This window comes from Empidonax traillii, unplaced genomic scaffold (assembly GCF_003031625.1).
Source record: "Empidonax traillii isolate 1590-97213 ecotype Southwest subspecies unplaced genomic scaffold, ASM303162v1 scaffold984:size454904, whole genome shotgun sequence".
Classification (NCBI taxonomy): Eukaryota; Metazoa; Chordata; class Aves; order Passeriformes; family Tyrannidae; genus Empidonax; species Empidonax traillii.
Window position 1 is genome coordinate 281,216 of NW_020956177.1, and position 14,825 is coordinate 296,040.

The window sequence follows — 14,825 nt, forward strand, 5'->3', positions numbered from 1 at the left end:
TGAAAATGAAAGAGCTTGTTTGCTTCACAGATAAAAAAAAAAATATCCATTTACCACGAATATTCTCAGTGTCTAAGAATGCCTTCTTGTGAAACTAGATCAGTCGCCACTTGTCAAACCAGTATGAAGGCCAGCCAGTTAAAACACTAGATGTATACTACATGCTTTGGATGAAAAGCTAACTTTTTCAAAAACAGAGATAAAACTTGAGAAAACAACATGAAAATACTGTCAGATCAAGTAGCTTCCCAAAGGTACCGATATTTTGTCAAGTCCTGTTTTACAGCTCATTCATTTGAACATCAAACAAATTTAATTATTGAGATTCATCAACAGCTATTTTTAAAAGGAAAAATCTCCTCACCAATAACAATAGAACATTAAAAAATTGGAATTTTAAAAACTCTGTATTATAAGAACTCACCTTCATTCCTCTTTAGTGCAGTATCAAAGTTGTTTGCAAATTACTTTTAACCACTACTATCTGCCATTTATTAAAATTTCCATAACTCATAGTTATTTTCACCATCACTTAGCATCAGATGGACATTGCATGCATTAAAAAAAGCCCAACCTTTCAGGCATGCACACATCCCCGTTTATCCAACACATACGTATTCTCACAAATATCTTGCCTTGGTAATTTTTTAACGAAGCTTAACTGGGGCCAGCCATGAAAAAGCACAAAATCTCTAGATTAGCTATTAACTCCACATTGCCACATACAACCATTATTTCACCTACTTATTACTTCACCCACCGCCCCTGCTGCCTGTCACTGTGCCGCTCGCCTCTTGCCTCACACACCTCTTGAGCAATGCCAGCGTTTGGTTTTAGTCCACAGAAACCAGCCAGATATGCACATTTTCTAGTGATTAGGAATACGCTGTTTATGCTCAGTTAAGGATTCGTGTGCACAGTGTAGGTTTTTAGTTAATCTCTAACATTTGAGCAGGTCGTGTTTGAGAAGCAATAGGGGATATAATTCATTACTTCAGAGACAGAGAAAGGGTAATAGTTATTATTTTGGGAAGTCAATTCTGTAAATGTTGTACTGGTAGTGAGGTGAAATCATAAGGAGGTATTTTATTTTTTCTAAATTTGTTATAAAATTATATATACAGTTAGAGCTGAAGGTTAAATGAAAGGGATCAGAACAAAACTGTAAAACCTAGAAGCGAGGAGAAAGGCAGGGTCAGAGGGGTTGAATGACAGTTGAAAGACTAACTTGTGATTTCTTTCAGTATTTCTATACAGTTTTAGCTGTCTCTGTGGGAAGAGTTGCTGCTACAGTAAATTAGTTGGAAGAATCAGTAGCAGCTGAGTATACAATGTTCATACTGAGCAAAATTATCTAATGCTACCTAGGATATCTCTCTGGCAGATAGCCAAGAATCAAAGTAGAGGGTGTAAACAGGAACCTGATAAAATTATAGCCCAGTTCCAAACCTGCTGAAATCTGTGCAGGATATACCATTACTTTGAAGAGTGACAGGCTCTCAAAAATTCTTGGTGAATCTCTTGAAACAAACACTGTTTCAAAAGTCAAAAAAATATCTAGGCTAAATGAATTTTACATCCATCAACCCCAAGATATAGTAATTTTTAGCCAGATTTGTCATTGCTTTAATAATAAATGAATTGTATTCAAATTACTCTGAGATATAAGCCTGAGGATAGGCAAAAAAAAAAAAATCCCTAGCTAGATATATTAAAAAGTATCTTGAGTCCTAGATCATGCGGACACTGAAAAGTTAACTAGGTTGATTGGCAGCTGGGTCTGGGCACTCAAATTAGCTTGTCTATGAGCAAGTTTTCTATGACAGAAGGGTAACCGCAGTCTCAGCATTCTGGCTGTTTCTGAACTGGCTCACGAGTGCCTGTGCTGAGGCAATCTAGGTTTCATTCTCATTCAACTCTATCCACTGGTAGGGAGTTGTGGGAAGCAGCACTGTCACACTGGAGTGTATCTGAGTATCTTCTCGGTGTGGAGTAGATCCATTTGAACCCACAGAAAGCAAAAGCTTCAGCTCTTTGAGCTGTAATTGCATCAGTTAGCTGAATGAAAATGTGCCTCCAGAGCTCTGTGTGCAAGGATTTTCTAATGTGAGTGATGATGCTGATGACCTTAAAGGTAAAAGCTGTGTAGTATTTTCTGCACTGTGGACATAACTCTGGAGACCCTGGGAAAATAATCCCGTTGTGTGCCTACGTGGAAGACTGGGAGAGAATGTCAACTCCAGAAGTGAAAGCTCCAGTCTTTTTCAGGGTCAGTTCCTTCAGTTCTTTCAGGGTCAGTTTCCTTCAGAAAAGACAGATGAATAAATAAAAATCCTATACAGACTGTTTTGGCCTGTGATCTCAAGTCCTGTGTTCACCCACGCTGATCCTCCAGTGTGTGGCGAGGAAACTGCTCTTTTTAAGGAAGAGGACAAGGGCATCAGTAGACGATGGTGTGGGAATTAGTATGCCATTTCTACAGATAGTACATTAAAGTTTGGGTTCTTGGGAGTGCAAGGCAAGGACAGGACTTCTCTTTTGGCTTTCAAGGAAATCTGTGGCAGCCGAACAGAGCTGCCTTACAGACAGCCTTACAGAGCTGCAGAGCGAGGCAAGAGTGGGTCCCTCTCCGGCGAGGTGAACCAGCCAGCCCACTGGCTGAGGGAGGTTGGGAATAGCACGGGATTATGAGGGATCAGACAGATTTTCATGTTCTTTCCTGAATAAACAGTTTCGGTTTGGGGCAGGCCAGAAGCTGAGGGGCAGGCGAGCCCAGGCAAGGGGTTCACTGCGGCCTCCCGCGGGGAGTTTCCCGCCGCAGCCCAGGGGCTGGGGCGGGAGCAGCGCCCGTCCCTGCGCTCCCCCACCTGCCGGGATCAGGGGTGAGAGGAGGCTCAGGGTTGACCTCACCACCCTCCACAACTGCCTGAAAGGAGGACGCAGCCAGGTGGGGATCGGCCTCTTCTCCCAGGCAACCAGCGACATAGTGTTAAGCTGCGGCAGGGGAGGTTTAAGGTTGGGACGTCAGGAAGAATTTCTTCACAGAGGCGAGTTTAGGCATTGGAATGGGCTGCCCCGGGAGGTGGTGGAGTCACCGTCCCTGGAGGTGTTTAAAGGAAAGACTGAACTCGGAACTCGGTGCCGTGGTCTAGCTGACAGGGCGGTGTTAGGACATAGGTTGCACTTGATGATCTCAAAGGTCTTTTCCAAGCGAACTGATTCCGCGATTCTACTCTTCGGGCGGCGCCGTGCCAGCGGTGCCCGCGGGGCTCGGTGGGGCACCCAGGGCGGTCCCGAGACTCCTCCGATGGGCACCCGTGCGGGGCCGTCGCTTGAGCCCGCCGGCGGACGGGAACACGAAGGGCCGAGACACCTCCAGCCTTGCTCTTTGCTGCGGTATCACCGCCAGCCCCGCACCCCGTCCCGGGTCCGACGGCGACCCCGCCTCCCAGTCCCAGCTTCCAGCTTCCCATCCCCCGGGGCGCGCGCGGCGCAGCGACTCCCTCGAGCGACCCCCGCGTGCGCTCATTGGCTGGCGGTGATGTCATCGCGCGCACATACGGGTATTCGCCACCGCCCCCCGTGGGGCACGGGGGAGGTCGCGCGCCTCTCGCCCGCCCCGCGACCAATCGGCGTGCGGAGCGGCGCCGCGCGCGGGCCGGGCCGCGCTCTGCGGTTCCGCCGGCCCCGCCTGATTGGCAGGGGCGGCGGCCAATCAGGAGGAGGTCCCCGCGGGCCGGTTCCCGCCCACTTGGCGGAGCGGCGGCGGGGTCGAGAGAGGCTCCGGGAGTGGCGGCGGTGGGAGCCAATGGCCTGCAGGCAAACCGCGCCGCCGGGAGGGAGGGGATGTGGCGGCGGGAGGGAGGCGGGGAGGGGCGAGGACGCTCGCTGACAGACGCTTCCGTCAGCTCTACCCCGAGGCTGCGAGGCCGGTTATAAAAAAAAAAAAGTGCGCAGAAAGACCGAGCCCGTGCGCTAGCGTCTTGATTGACAAGAGACGCAGCCAATAGTTACCATAACAAAGCGGGGAGACCCAATCAGGGAAGGGCATTTGGGAGGAGCCGCCGAGTGAACGGCTGACGGCTCACCAATGACAGTGCGGAGGGGCGGTGCCGGCGGAGCGGGCGGCCAATGGGCGGCGGCGGGGGGCGGTGCGGGGCGGGCGCGGCGGTGCGGCCCGTGCGGAGCGCGGTGACGCGGGCGGGGGCACGGCGGCTCCAACATGTCCGCGCTGCTGGCGGCGCTCCGAGTGCGCGACCGGGCGGCGGCGGCGGCCGGCGGCGGCCAGCGCGGGGCGGCGAGCGCCTGAGCCCCTGCCAGCATCCCCCGCACCCGCGCCGGGCCCCGCAGCGCCGCCGGGGGACGCCGGGCCCGCAGGTACACAGGGAAGGGCCGGGGCGGAGCGGGGGAAGGGGCTAAGCGGGCGGACCGGGGCCGGGGCTGCGGCGCCGGCCGGCTCACCCCCGGGCAGCGAGCGGACACCGCCGGGTCCTGCCGGCGGGGGAGCGGAGAGGGCCGCGCTGACACGGGCCGGGCTCCGCGCGGCGGGGGAGCCGGCGGGCCGGGCCCCGCGGGGGTGGCGCCGGGCAGGGCGCCGGGCAGGGCGCCGGGGGTGCCCGGCGTGTGGCGGCGGCCGCGGGGGGAGCAGGGCCGAGGGCCTGGCCCGCGCACGTGCGTTGGCCCGGTCCGGTGTGACCACCCGGGGGTGCGGGCAGTGGGAGGGGGCGGGTGGCGGGCATGGCCCCGGGATCGAGGGGAGAAGCTTACCGTGAGACCTGGGTGCTTCTGACGGGATGAACTCATGAGCAGATGGGCAGTGGCTGGGAGCCTTTGGGGGAAAGGAGTTGAAGGCAGTTCTTTCTCGTAGTTTGGAGCTTGCTGGCTCTGCGACCCCGGTGGATATATTTTTACTATAATTTACAGTAATACCTTCTTCGAAAGGAGGAAGTCGTTTTGGTGGGTTGGAGGCAGCTGGAAAAATCGTTGCCCGTCTTGTTTTATGTGCTGCGGTAGGTTGAGAGATGTGTTTATACCGTGAGGGTACGTGTGGTGGGTGAAACCACATGTATTTGGGAGTAGTGGTACATGAAGGCCTGTAAATTTGGGAGCGATAGGTAAACAGGCTTGTTGTGAGAACTAAGGTGGTAAGTGGGCTGGCTCCTGAAAACTGTGGAGGAGGGAGTCTTTGGGTGGTAGGTAAGGCTGTGTACAGCTTACAGGCACAGTGGTAACAGGTTGCTACAAGGTTCTGGACTTGTTTTGTTTGGTGGCCGGTGTGGTTAGACTTAATGTGCGAGACCTTCGTGTGTAATATGAGCTGGAATGTGGACAGCAAGGCATGCGTGTGTTCCTACTGCTGTGCATTGGTTTGTCTGCTGCTCTCCCTGGGAGCTGAGGGAGATGCCCGGCTGTCACCAGCACAGAGATCTTTGTGTTCGGTGTGTGGAGATGGGGCAGTGCAGCAACCAGCGTGGTCTGTGTCCTGGGAACGTGAGAGGGGCTGTGAGTTGTTGTCTCACCTGTGATGAAATGGAAAGGCTGGGTATTTGTGGTTTGATCCATGGAATACAAATGGGAAGATGTGTAGCAAATGCCACGTGTTGAGGTCACGATAGTGTTGTTCAGAGAAAAGTTTGTGTATGGTCCTGGTGAGCTGTAGAACCGTAGGTGTATATATATTTGTAACAGGTGCCAGGCAGTCTAAATTTCTGTCTATGAGGACATCAGTGCACTCTTCTTATGGGTTCCAAGGATTATTGTGGATTATAAGAAAGTGAGGGGGCTTGAGTGGGTATTTGGGTACGCTTGAAAAAGGGGGGAAGGATGAATTTGTGTGCATTATGCATATGCAGGGTGAAGATTATGTTAGGCTATGTATACATGTGTGTATCAGGGGAATGGTATTTGTGCAAAAGGGAAACTGGAGTTTTCGTATTGCTGAGTTAGTTAGTCTGTGTATAGAGAGAGGAGGCAGGCGTTTTTGGCTGAGGCTATGAAAAGTTGAAATGGTGTGGGGGAGGGATGATGGACTGACTCCAGGGTCCCAGGTGGGTCCTGAGCGGGTTGGAGTCTATGGGATTCTTTGCTGTTCATAGTATGGAGAGAAGTATTTTACAGTTGTGATGTCTAGTGAAACTAAAAAAAGTGAATAAATATGAGGCAATTTATCACTGTTATAAATATTATTGAATTAAAGGAGGCTACAGAACAGTCAAGGGGTTTCTGGTAAAGTGTGCCCTTTTTTGTTTGTTTATTTTGTTCTGTTTGTTTCACTGGGTAAATTTTCCATTAACTATAAGGGTAAACTGTTGCTGAAACTAGCACTCATAACGGTGTTGACAGGTCAGCAGCTCACTAAAAGCACTTAATATGGTATAGACAAGCCCCCATGCATGTGTGGGCTCAGGGGCTCCAATGTGTCTATTATGTGTATTTATTACGTGCATTTTGTAGACCTTAACACTTAACTGAGTGCACGTCTGTAGAAGGTGTGGAGTCTTTGTACTGGACTTGTGTTTGAGAGAGGGTTAGTGCATAAACATTTGGGGGTTGAAGATTTGTGAAGAGACGATCCATTTAGAATGGAAAGCTGCTTGGCTCAGGTGGAAATGAGGAATAACTGCATGTGTGTATCCCACGTTCTACAAGTTTGTGTTAGTATGTATTATTTGCTTCCGTAGCTGCCCATCTCTTGTTCTACACAGATATTTAGAGGGGGCTGTTACATAGAATAGTGATTTAATTACAGCACCTAACATCAGATGAAGGAAATGTAATTAATGTAGCATGGAAAGGGCTGCATAGAGGGTGCAGAGAATCCATTTTTGTTTTATTGTGATAGCCATGAGGTGATCAGTTAGTGAGGCAGGGAACTAGAGAAAGAGAAGAGTACTCTCGTAATTATCCTGGACAATACAGTTCTCTTCTTGTCTCTGGTGTGCATTTGTCATTGCTCACTTACACTTTTCCAGTGACGATCAACTAATGTGTGCTTCTGGCTTACTAAACTTGAGACCCTGTCCCAAGAAATATAAACCTATCACAACTGAAATTACAGCTTGTGAAATCTGTGTGTTTGAGGTTCTCAGTGTCAAGAACTACTGCCCTAGGGGAGGCTGATGGAGAGTAGGGAGTATTTCTTACATGAATGTGTTGCCTCCATATTACAAAAGGGAAAGGCATTAAAAATCCACTCTTAGTAGTGACTTTAAAAATCTGGTTTTGAATTATTTGTGTTAGTCTTTGGAGCAGGGTTTATTTAGGCTGCAGCAAGGGATGGGGTAGGACAGTGTTCAGCCAGTACTGTCCATTTGGAACAGAGCAAACTGCAGCACACCTGGATGAATGCTGCCATAGTGTTTGGGGGGCAGGGATGGGGTTTTCTTGTCATTGTGGTTTCTGTTGTTTTGTTTGGTTTTTACTTGTCAGAAAAAAACTAGAAATGAAAATGATCATTTGTTAGTGTCTTGGATCATCAGTCCAGTAGGAATGCTTAAATCTGCCATGAAGGCCTCGTGCTGGAGCTTAGGAAGTGTTAAATGGCTATTCTTTTCCAGTCAGCACTGGGAAATAACTAGCTAACCGTTGGTTTTTGCCAGTCTCTTCCAAATGAATGGGAAAGCCTTGATGAAAGAATCCAATCTCTAGACTCCATGTGTGGATTGTGGAGAGTGATGATTGTACTAGGCTGTGTCTATCTTTGTGCCCGTAGTTGTTTTTTTTCTCTAGTGTTGGTTTGTTCTACCCACCACCTTAATTAAATCAAATATGCTCTATTTTGTCTGGCTTTTGTTTTTTTTTCAGTTCTTGCCACCTTGTCCAACAAGTTTTCTGATCTCTCTGAATTCATTGCTGCACTAGTGTTTCACTTCACCTTTCTGTGAAAATGAAGACACATCCTTTAGATCTTGTGCCTTTTAGAAATCCAAGTGATTTGATCTGAATATTGGTTTTATCAGTAAATTGGAGGAGAACAATGGTGATTTCTTTAGAAAACTGTTGAAGTAAAAGTTTTTCCTATCTTAGGTCCTTTACTGTTTAGTACTTTTTTCATTCTGTGCTTCCATTTATGCTTGATGGTCTTCAAGATCTGGCTTGTAGCTGTACAGGGGGTGAATGGTTATTTCTTCCTTCTCATGGGCTGTTAGCAGTGTGAATGCAGGATAAATCTTCTATGAAACTTCAAGAGGGGTCTGTTTTAGCCCTGTCTCCAACATATCTGGTAGGCATATAATATTCAGGGAATTTAATGTCAAAATCTGGACCAGGTATTGCAGCCTATTAATAAGAAAAAGAAAAAAAAAGCACCACCCAAATAGAATGGCATCTGACTATAGAAGCCCAGAAAAGAGAAACTGAAAGATGTGTCCCTGAAGTAAGAATAAGGATGCTGAGTTTCCAAAAAGATTATCAAAACTGTTTTTCTTTAACAGGCAACTTCACAACATCCCTAGCTATTCGGATGATGTCTTTGAGCTTTGGGCAGATATCTAGTATGGGAAACTTTGGTCAAACTGCTTAAAATTTGCCAATCCTGTGCAGATTCATATTTGTATTGTGTGCTATAAGTCAAATAAAATTCTGAAGAATCAATGAACGTCACTCAAAAAAAATACTGGTCTGAAAATCTTCACGTGAGATGGTAGGAAATTCACTGAGCTGGGGTAGCTCATCTCCAGTTTCCTGAGATGAGCAGTTCAGTGCATCTCAGTTTCTTGAGACATTATTGGCATCTTGAAACGCAAGAGTTGCCAGTGAACGTAGGTTAAATTAGTCTTCTGTCTCTTAGAACACCCTGTGTTGGGAGAGAAGGCACAAAGATATTTTAATGTAGAAAATGATAGAAGGGAAAACTCCATATCTCATCAGAAAACAGCCCTGCTTACCATTTTGAGGGAAATTACTCAGGCCCAGGTGTTACTGTTCTGCTAGGAAAAATATCATCCACGACTCTTTCTCATGCACTGTTAGGTCATCATTAACGTTACTATTATGCCACTGCTATCCCATGCCATAGGTTCTCTTCATCTTTGATGGGAAATAACTTTTTCATGGAGTTTTCTTTCAAATAAATAGTACAAGTAGGTGCTTCAGTCTATTTTCACAAGAGTTAGCAGGAAACAGGTCAGAAAAACATCATGTTTCATACTAGGCTACTGGAAAGCTTAAGATGGCTCTTCAGTGTGTATGGTAATGACAAGTCAATAACTACAAACTTCCAGTTAAATCACAAAGGAAACCCTCATTTGTTCTTGGCAGTTTTCATGGGATTAGTGTGTTAACAGAAAATGTTGTCTTCAATAATCCTACTTTTGTGTCTGCGCCCCAGTGTAGGAAGTTGGCCTCTACTGAATGTAGAGCAAACATGGCTCTGCATTGTTAGCATATGAATTAATTGTTTTTATCAAGGAGGTAATGAAGTAAGATGATGACTTGTCGGGCAGAGGAGATAACACCTTTTTATAATTTATTAATACAATACTGCTTTGGTCTGTTCTCACCAGCTTGTTGGTCGTGATAAAATCAGGTATTATGTGTTCAAAACTCATCATCTTGTATTTGAAATTTGGTATAGAAAAAGTAAAATTGGTAACTGGAGAAAACATCTCAATGAAACTATTGGTAAAGAACTGATGTTTTGATTCAAGTGAAACAATGAATATTATGTCGGTCAGCTTATTCAAAAAGAAAAAAAGCTCTTTTCTGGCAGCTTTGTTGGTTAAGCTGATGGGTAAGTAAAAAAGCACCTTTGAGCACATGCTGCTCTTCCTTTCCTATACCCACCTCCAGTGAAGCCATTGATGTGAGCTATTGGGTTGGGTTTTCAGTGTTATTTTAAAAGTTTTATAAAACAGTAAATGTAGGTGATGCATGAAGTGTGTAGATCTTGGGATTTGTTGGTTTTGGGGTTGTTGTGGTTTTGTTTTGTTTGTTGTTGTTGTTTCTTTGTGGTTTTGTTTTCGGGTGTTGTTGTTGTTGGTTTTGTTTTTGTTTTGTTTTGTTTTACTTTTTTCAGAGAACTTTTCTGGAAGTATCCCTTTAGCTTTTGAAACTCCTAACCTATAAAGGAGGGGAAACAAAGAGTAGTGGTGCACTGCTGCTATTGTTATTTTAGGGAAAGGAACACTCAAATTCCTCAAAGTGCAGCCCTCCCTTTTAGGGCTTTTTAGGTGTGTGTTGACAGCTTAAGTCTGTGGGTTTAGTTACTGTGTCTTGGAACTGTCATAAATGAATGGACAGTATCTGCTGCATTGATTATATTTACATTAGCAAGCAGTATGCAACAACTGAAGAAGGTTGTAGAGTGAAGCTCTAATTTAGGCAGATTGTGTCCACAGTGTGTCTACTTCATGGCTCTTTATTGTAGTCTGATTCTGTGGACTGTGTATGCTCCAAACTTCAGTGGGTATTGGGTGCTTTCCCAGATTTTTGGTTTAGGTTAATCTTGGAGTTGTCCAGATACTGTGTTCAGGAACTTGTATGAGATGTGAACCAAAGTACGGAAGTGGGGTGACATGTTTGCTTGAAGAACAGGCTGCTGATTCAAACTGAAGTGGCAGCATAGATGTACCAACTGGGTCTCTAGATCTTCGAGCATTGCAAAGGGTGTTGAGCTGTGCAGGGGAGTGGGTTCTGCCTTCTGCTGCCTCCTAAGTGCTGTTGTCAGGACTGCAAAGATTGTCTTGCTGCTCTCTGACTAGGGATTGCTTGTTTATCTTGACTGGTAACTGAATGTCTCTTCCCAAATTATTGTCCCTAGTTTTGAAATTCTGTGTGAAAATGACTGGCCTTAAAACTACTATAAATTGTGGGAAGTAGTTTTTTCATGTTTTTTCTTCAGTTAATCAAGAATAGAACTAGCTATGTGAGCAGCAGGTTATGGGGCCTGACTTCCTGTGACTTTGTCTCTTGTGGTTGGATTTTACTGTGTATGCTGTATTGTGAGCTCTGAAAGTATTTTTGCACTTGTGGGGCACTATCTGTCCTGCTGTCACGTATGGGAAGTTGGTTTTGTTAACATAGCTTGAGCTTCTACTGCACTTGTCCTCAAGGGGCAGTAGTTTGGATGTCTCTCCTTGACCTGACTGTTTATTTCCAAAAAACTCACAGGACCTGATTACTTGTGAAATATTTACCTTTGTGTTAACTTATGAGTTCTGACCAGTTTCAGTAAAACTGTGGGGAAATACAACACATATGGCTTGGCTTGCTGCTGTTTTGTTTTCCACTAATCCTATCTCTTGTTTCACTGTTGTAGTTTTTGTTATGTTTGTTTGGTTTTTTTAATAATTAACACTATTCAAAATGTCTTTCAGAACAGTTAAAAATATCCCCCACAACATTTCAGGTAACATATCTAGAAATAGGAAATGATGTTCCTACAGCAGCTTCTTAAGGGATACTAAAAACCTATTCTTCATGGAATAAAATTCTCAAGAGTATCCAGCATGCTTATTAAACCACCTCCAAATAAGTGTAGACACGTGTGAAGTTGGCTTTGTATATTGCAGATGTATAGAAAGTACCACATACAGTAGTGTGGGACCATGACTCTAGGAGAGAAGTGAGTGAGGGTTTTGAAAATGTTTGTGCTGAAGTCTCCGGAGCACAGCTAGGCTGGATTTTGAGGGTGGTGGATTAGCAGTTGGAGGGGGCGGGGACTTGTGTTTGTGATTGCCCTTGTGACCTTGCAAAACTGCTGAAACTGTAATGTGCTTTGAAACTTTTCAGATGAGAAGTACTGTACTGAAACTGTGTGGTACTGCAGGCTGTTTTGAGAGTTCTGTCTTCAGTGTATAAAGCTAAAGAAATTGTTCCTTTTGCTTCTATTTGAAGTGTGCCTATACTCAAAGCACTGACTTCAGAGAGCTTCTCTAAAGGTATGAAAGGTGAATCTAGCACAGATATCAGGGTTTTTTTTCTGTGTCCTGTCTGCTCCTGCTCTCTGTTTTCCTAGTATAGTAGTAAAATATGCATCTGTACTATTTGTTCTAGTTCCTGACAGGAAAATGTTATCCTGGTCAAAAAGTACTCTACATACCAGCTTGTGCACAAGACCTCACTTCAGATATGGTACTTAGTTGCAGGCACTGGTTTCTACTGTCTGAGATTAATTTTGATTCTCTGTGGGACATTTGATAAAAATTGTTTATAGCTGACTTTTCAGGAAAAGGCTACTTATTTTTGGTGTGCGTAGTCAAAAGAAACACAAAGTTCTTTTCTTACTTCAGCTACTGGAAAACTTGAATCCAGACCCAATAGAGGTAGTTCACTGACTCCCCCAGGTAGTGTTCACTCCCTCATCTTAGAAGGTAAAGCAGCTCCGTCCAGCTCCATAGAGTCCCAACGCACAATATAGCCTGTTAAGACTCATGGATGTCTCACTTTGGGTGTTGTCAGTAAGAACTGAACTGACGCCCCTAAGGAGGTTATTACCAATGTCTAATTACAGGTGGGATTTACACCCAGTGAGTGTTATTCAGTAATTGTAGGACTACTGCCTATAGATGTATCAAATGGACTCCTCAGATGGGATGTTTATCCATTTTACTAGCTTGTCATATTTTCTGTGCCTTTATAACTTTTTCAGGAGACATATTACAGTAAGATTTTTTTTTTTGTTTCACTTTTCCTTTTCTCTGAGATGATCTCTTTCCTGCTGTTTTCTTTGCTGATCGCTTAGGCTGGTGGATAGTGTCATGCAAAGTCTAGGTTGTATCTGATTATATTACTCTGAGGAGTAATTTATCTGAGCTAGTGGAAGGTTGTACATAAGAGTTCAAATAATAGAGATTTTATACATAAATAAGATGAGAACACTGTTGTGAAAACAATAGGTAGAGCTGGGGGGAAGAGGGGAATGTGAAACCTGTTGTGTAAATGCTCCATAAGTGCACCACAATTCAAACTGCTGTTCAAAAGATAACCTCAAGTTCATAACCATTCAGTCATTTAAAAAGTGCATTAATAATAGCAATTGTTTGTTTTCTCTGGTGTTTTCCAACCAGGCTTCTTAGATTCTGTGCATCTCTTGCAATGTAAAGACACTGGAAGCAGTTTAATGTGTCTGTAATTTGTGGGATCAAGGAAAAGACAAGCACACCACTTTGTGGATGGTTACATTGGAAAGAGATGTTTCTTCGTGTTTGCTAGAGTCAAATAGCTGTTCAGTGTCCTCTGCAGGCAGGCCTTGAGAGCTCACTTCTGTTTTCATAAGTGGTAAAAGCGATAGTTTAACTTTTTCCTGAGTTTTAAAATGGAAATAATAATTAGGTTTGTATGCAATGTGGAAGGAAAGGATTGTTAGGACTCTGCCATAATGATGATGATGTTTTGTATCCTACTTTTATATCATGGTAAGCAATAAATTTATTTTACTTCTGTTTTCCCTTTGGTTTGTCTTATGCTGAACCCTGTCTATACTTCTATGTGTTTTCTTACGGTATTTGAACATGAAAGTGATTAGGAGGTTAAGAGCTGGTGAAGACCAGTATCTGGCTTGTAACATTACATACAGTAGGATGACTTCTCACCTTCTTAACTAGAATGCACCACACAAAGTTCTGTGCCAGAGAAGAAATTCTCTAAAATATTTAATGAACTCAAAATAGTAGCTGTTGTTAAACAAAACAGCTTATTTTGTGGTTTTGACTCTTGGTGCAGTATTATTTTAATCTAAAGAAAAAAAAGGAATGCTGTCGACTTAGCATATCTGACTTTTAGAGGGCAGAGGATAAGGTTACAAACAGTCAAAACCATTTCTGATTTTTTATTGTGAAATGAAAATGGTGCCTTACTTCTGGAGTCAGAGGGGAAGAAATAAAATTTCAGCATAGTTCAGGATTCTTGAAATTAGCTTGTGTACTGATGTTACCGATGGCAGGAAACAGAATTTCACATGGTCAGAAAAATGTCACTGTGGAAGGTGCTCTGCAATTGTACTTTATTAATTCATATTTGGAAGAAAATTTCCTTGAAAAATACCATATATTCTCAGTTGTGTTTAATGACAGGAGAGGATATGAAAGGTAGTGTTCTTAGTAAGGAAGAAAACTACAATGCTTTCGAAAGAACTTATGCCATGAATTCATTAATAACTTTAGCTAATACTTGAGTAGGCAGAGCACACTATTCATCGAGGGATATTCTTTCTTATTCTCATCACGGGGTTCTGTTTTCTGTTCATTTGTCAGTTCATCATGTGAAAGATTTCTATCAGCAGATATGCAGTGCTGCTGCCTACCACTACCTCCTGGAACTGTTTGCTTTTCAGAGGTACCTTGACTCTTTGATACTAGCATGGGTAAAACCCAGCAAGTGTAAGTTGACCACTGACATTGCTGGGTGAGATGGGGAGGAGCTTCTTGGTATTAGTCTTCATTCTCTGTCCTTTTTGTTTATGTCTGGTTCCTTTGAGCTCTTTCTCGTGTTGTATCCTCTGATAAGGGCTGGGGGGGAATGAGAGAAGATTTAGTCTATAGTGTTTTTTCCTGAACTTTGCAAGTTGCTGGGTTTTTTCGTCCCAAGTTATATAAGTCCTGCAGATAGTGGAAAACTTAGTGCATCTATTAATATTTTGAATGTAAGGTGTTATGGAATTAGTAGACTTGCCTCACTGTTGCTGAGGAAGCAAAGATTCTTCTAAGGTCTTTGGATGACGAAAAGTATGTACTGGGACTAAACTGCCAATTTAGACAAGAAAAGCAAAGTTAGAGTGAGCTGATGCGATGCAGAACTATTTTCAAATTAAAAAAGGACAAAGCAATAAGACTCATTTGGTTCAACCAGTGAAGAAAGGTAGTGCCTTCAAAATCCTGGAGCAAGGA

At 44.3% G+C, this 14,825-nt stretch overlaps 1 protein-coding gene across 1 annotated transcript in view; it reads left to right on the top strand.

Moving 5' to 3' along the window:
* The first annotated feature begins 4,790 nt into the window (after window positions 1-4,790).
* Window positions 4,791-14,825, top strand: part of PPM1B (protein phosphatase, Mg2+/Mn2+ dependent 1B) — a 57,562-nt gene continuing 47,527 nt past the window's right edge. Inside the window, exon 1 of the mRNA XM_027903596.1 lies at window positions 4,791-5,009. The gene's annotated coding sequence lies outside the window, so the exon portion shown is untranslated. The remainder of the gene's footprint in view (window positions 5,010-14,825) is intronic.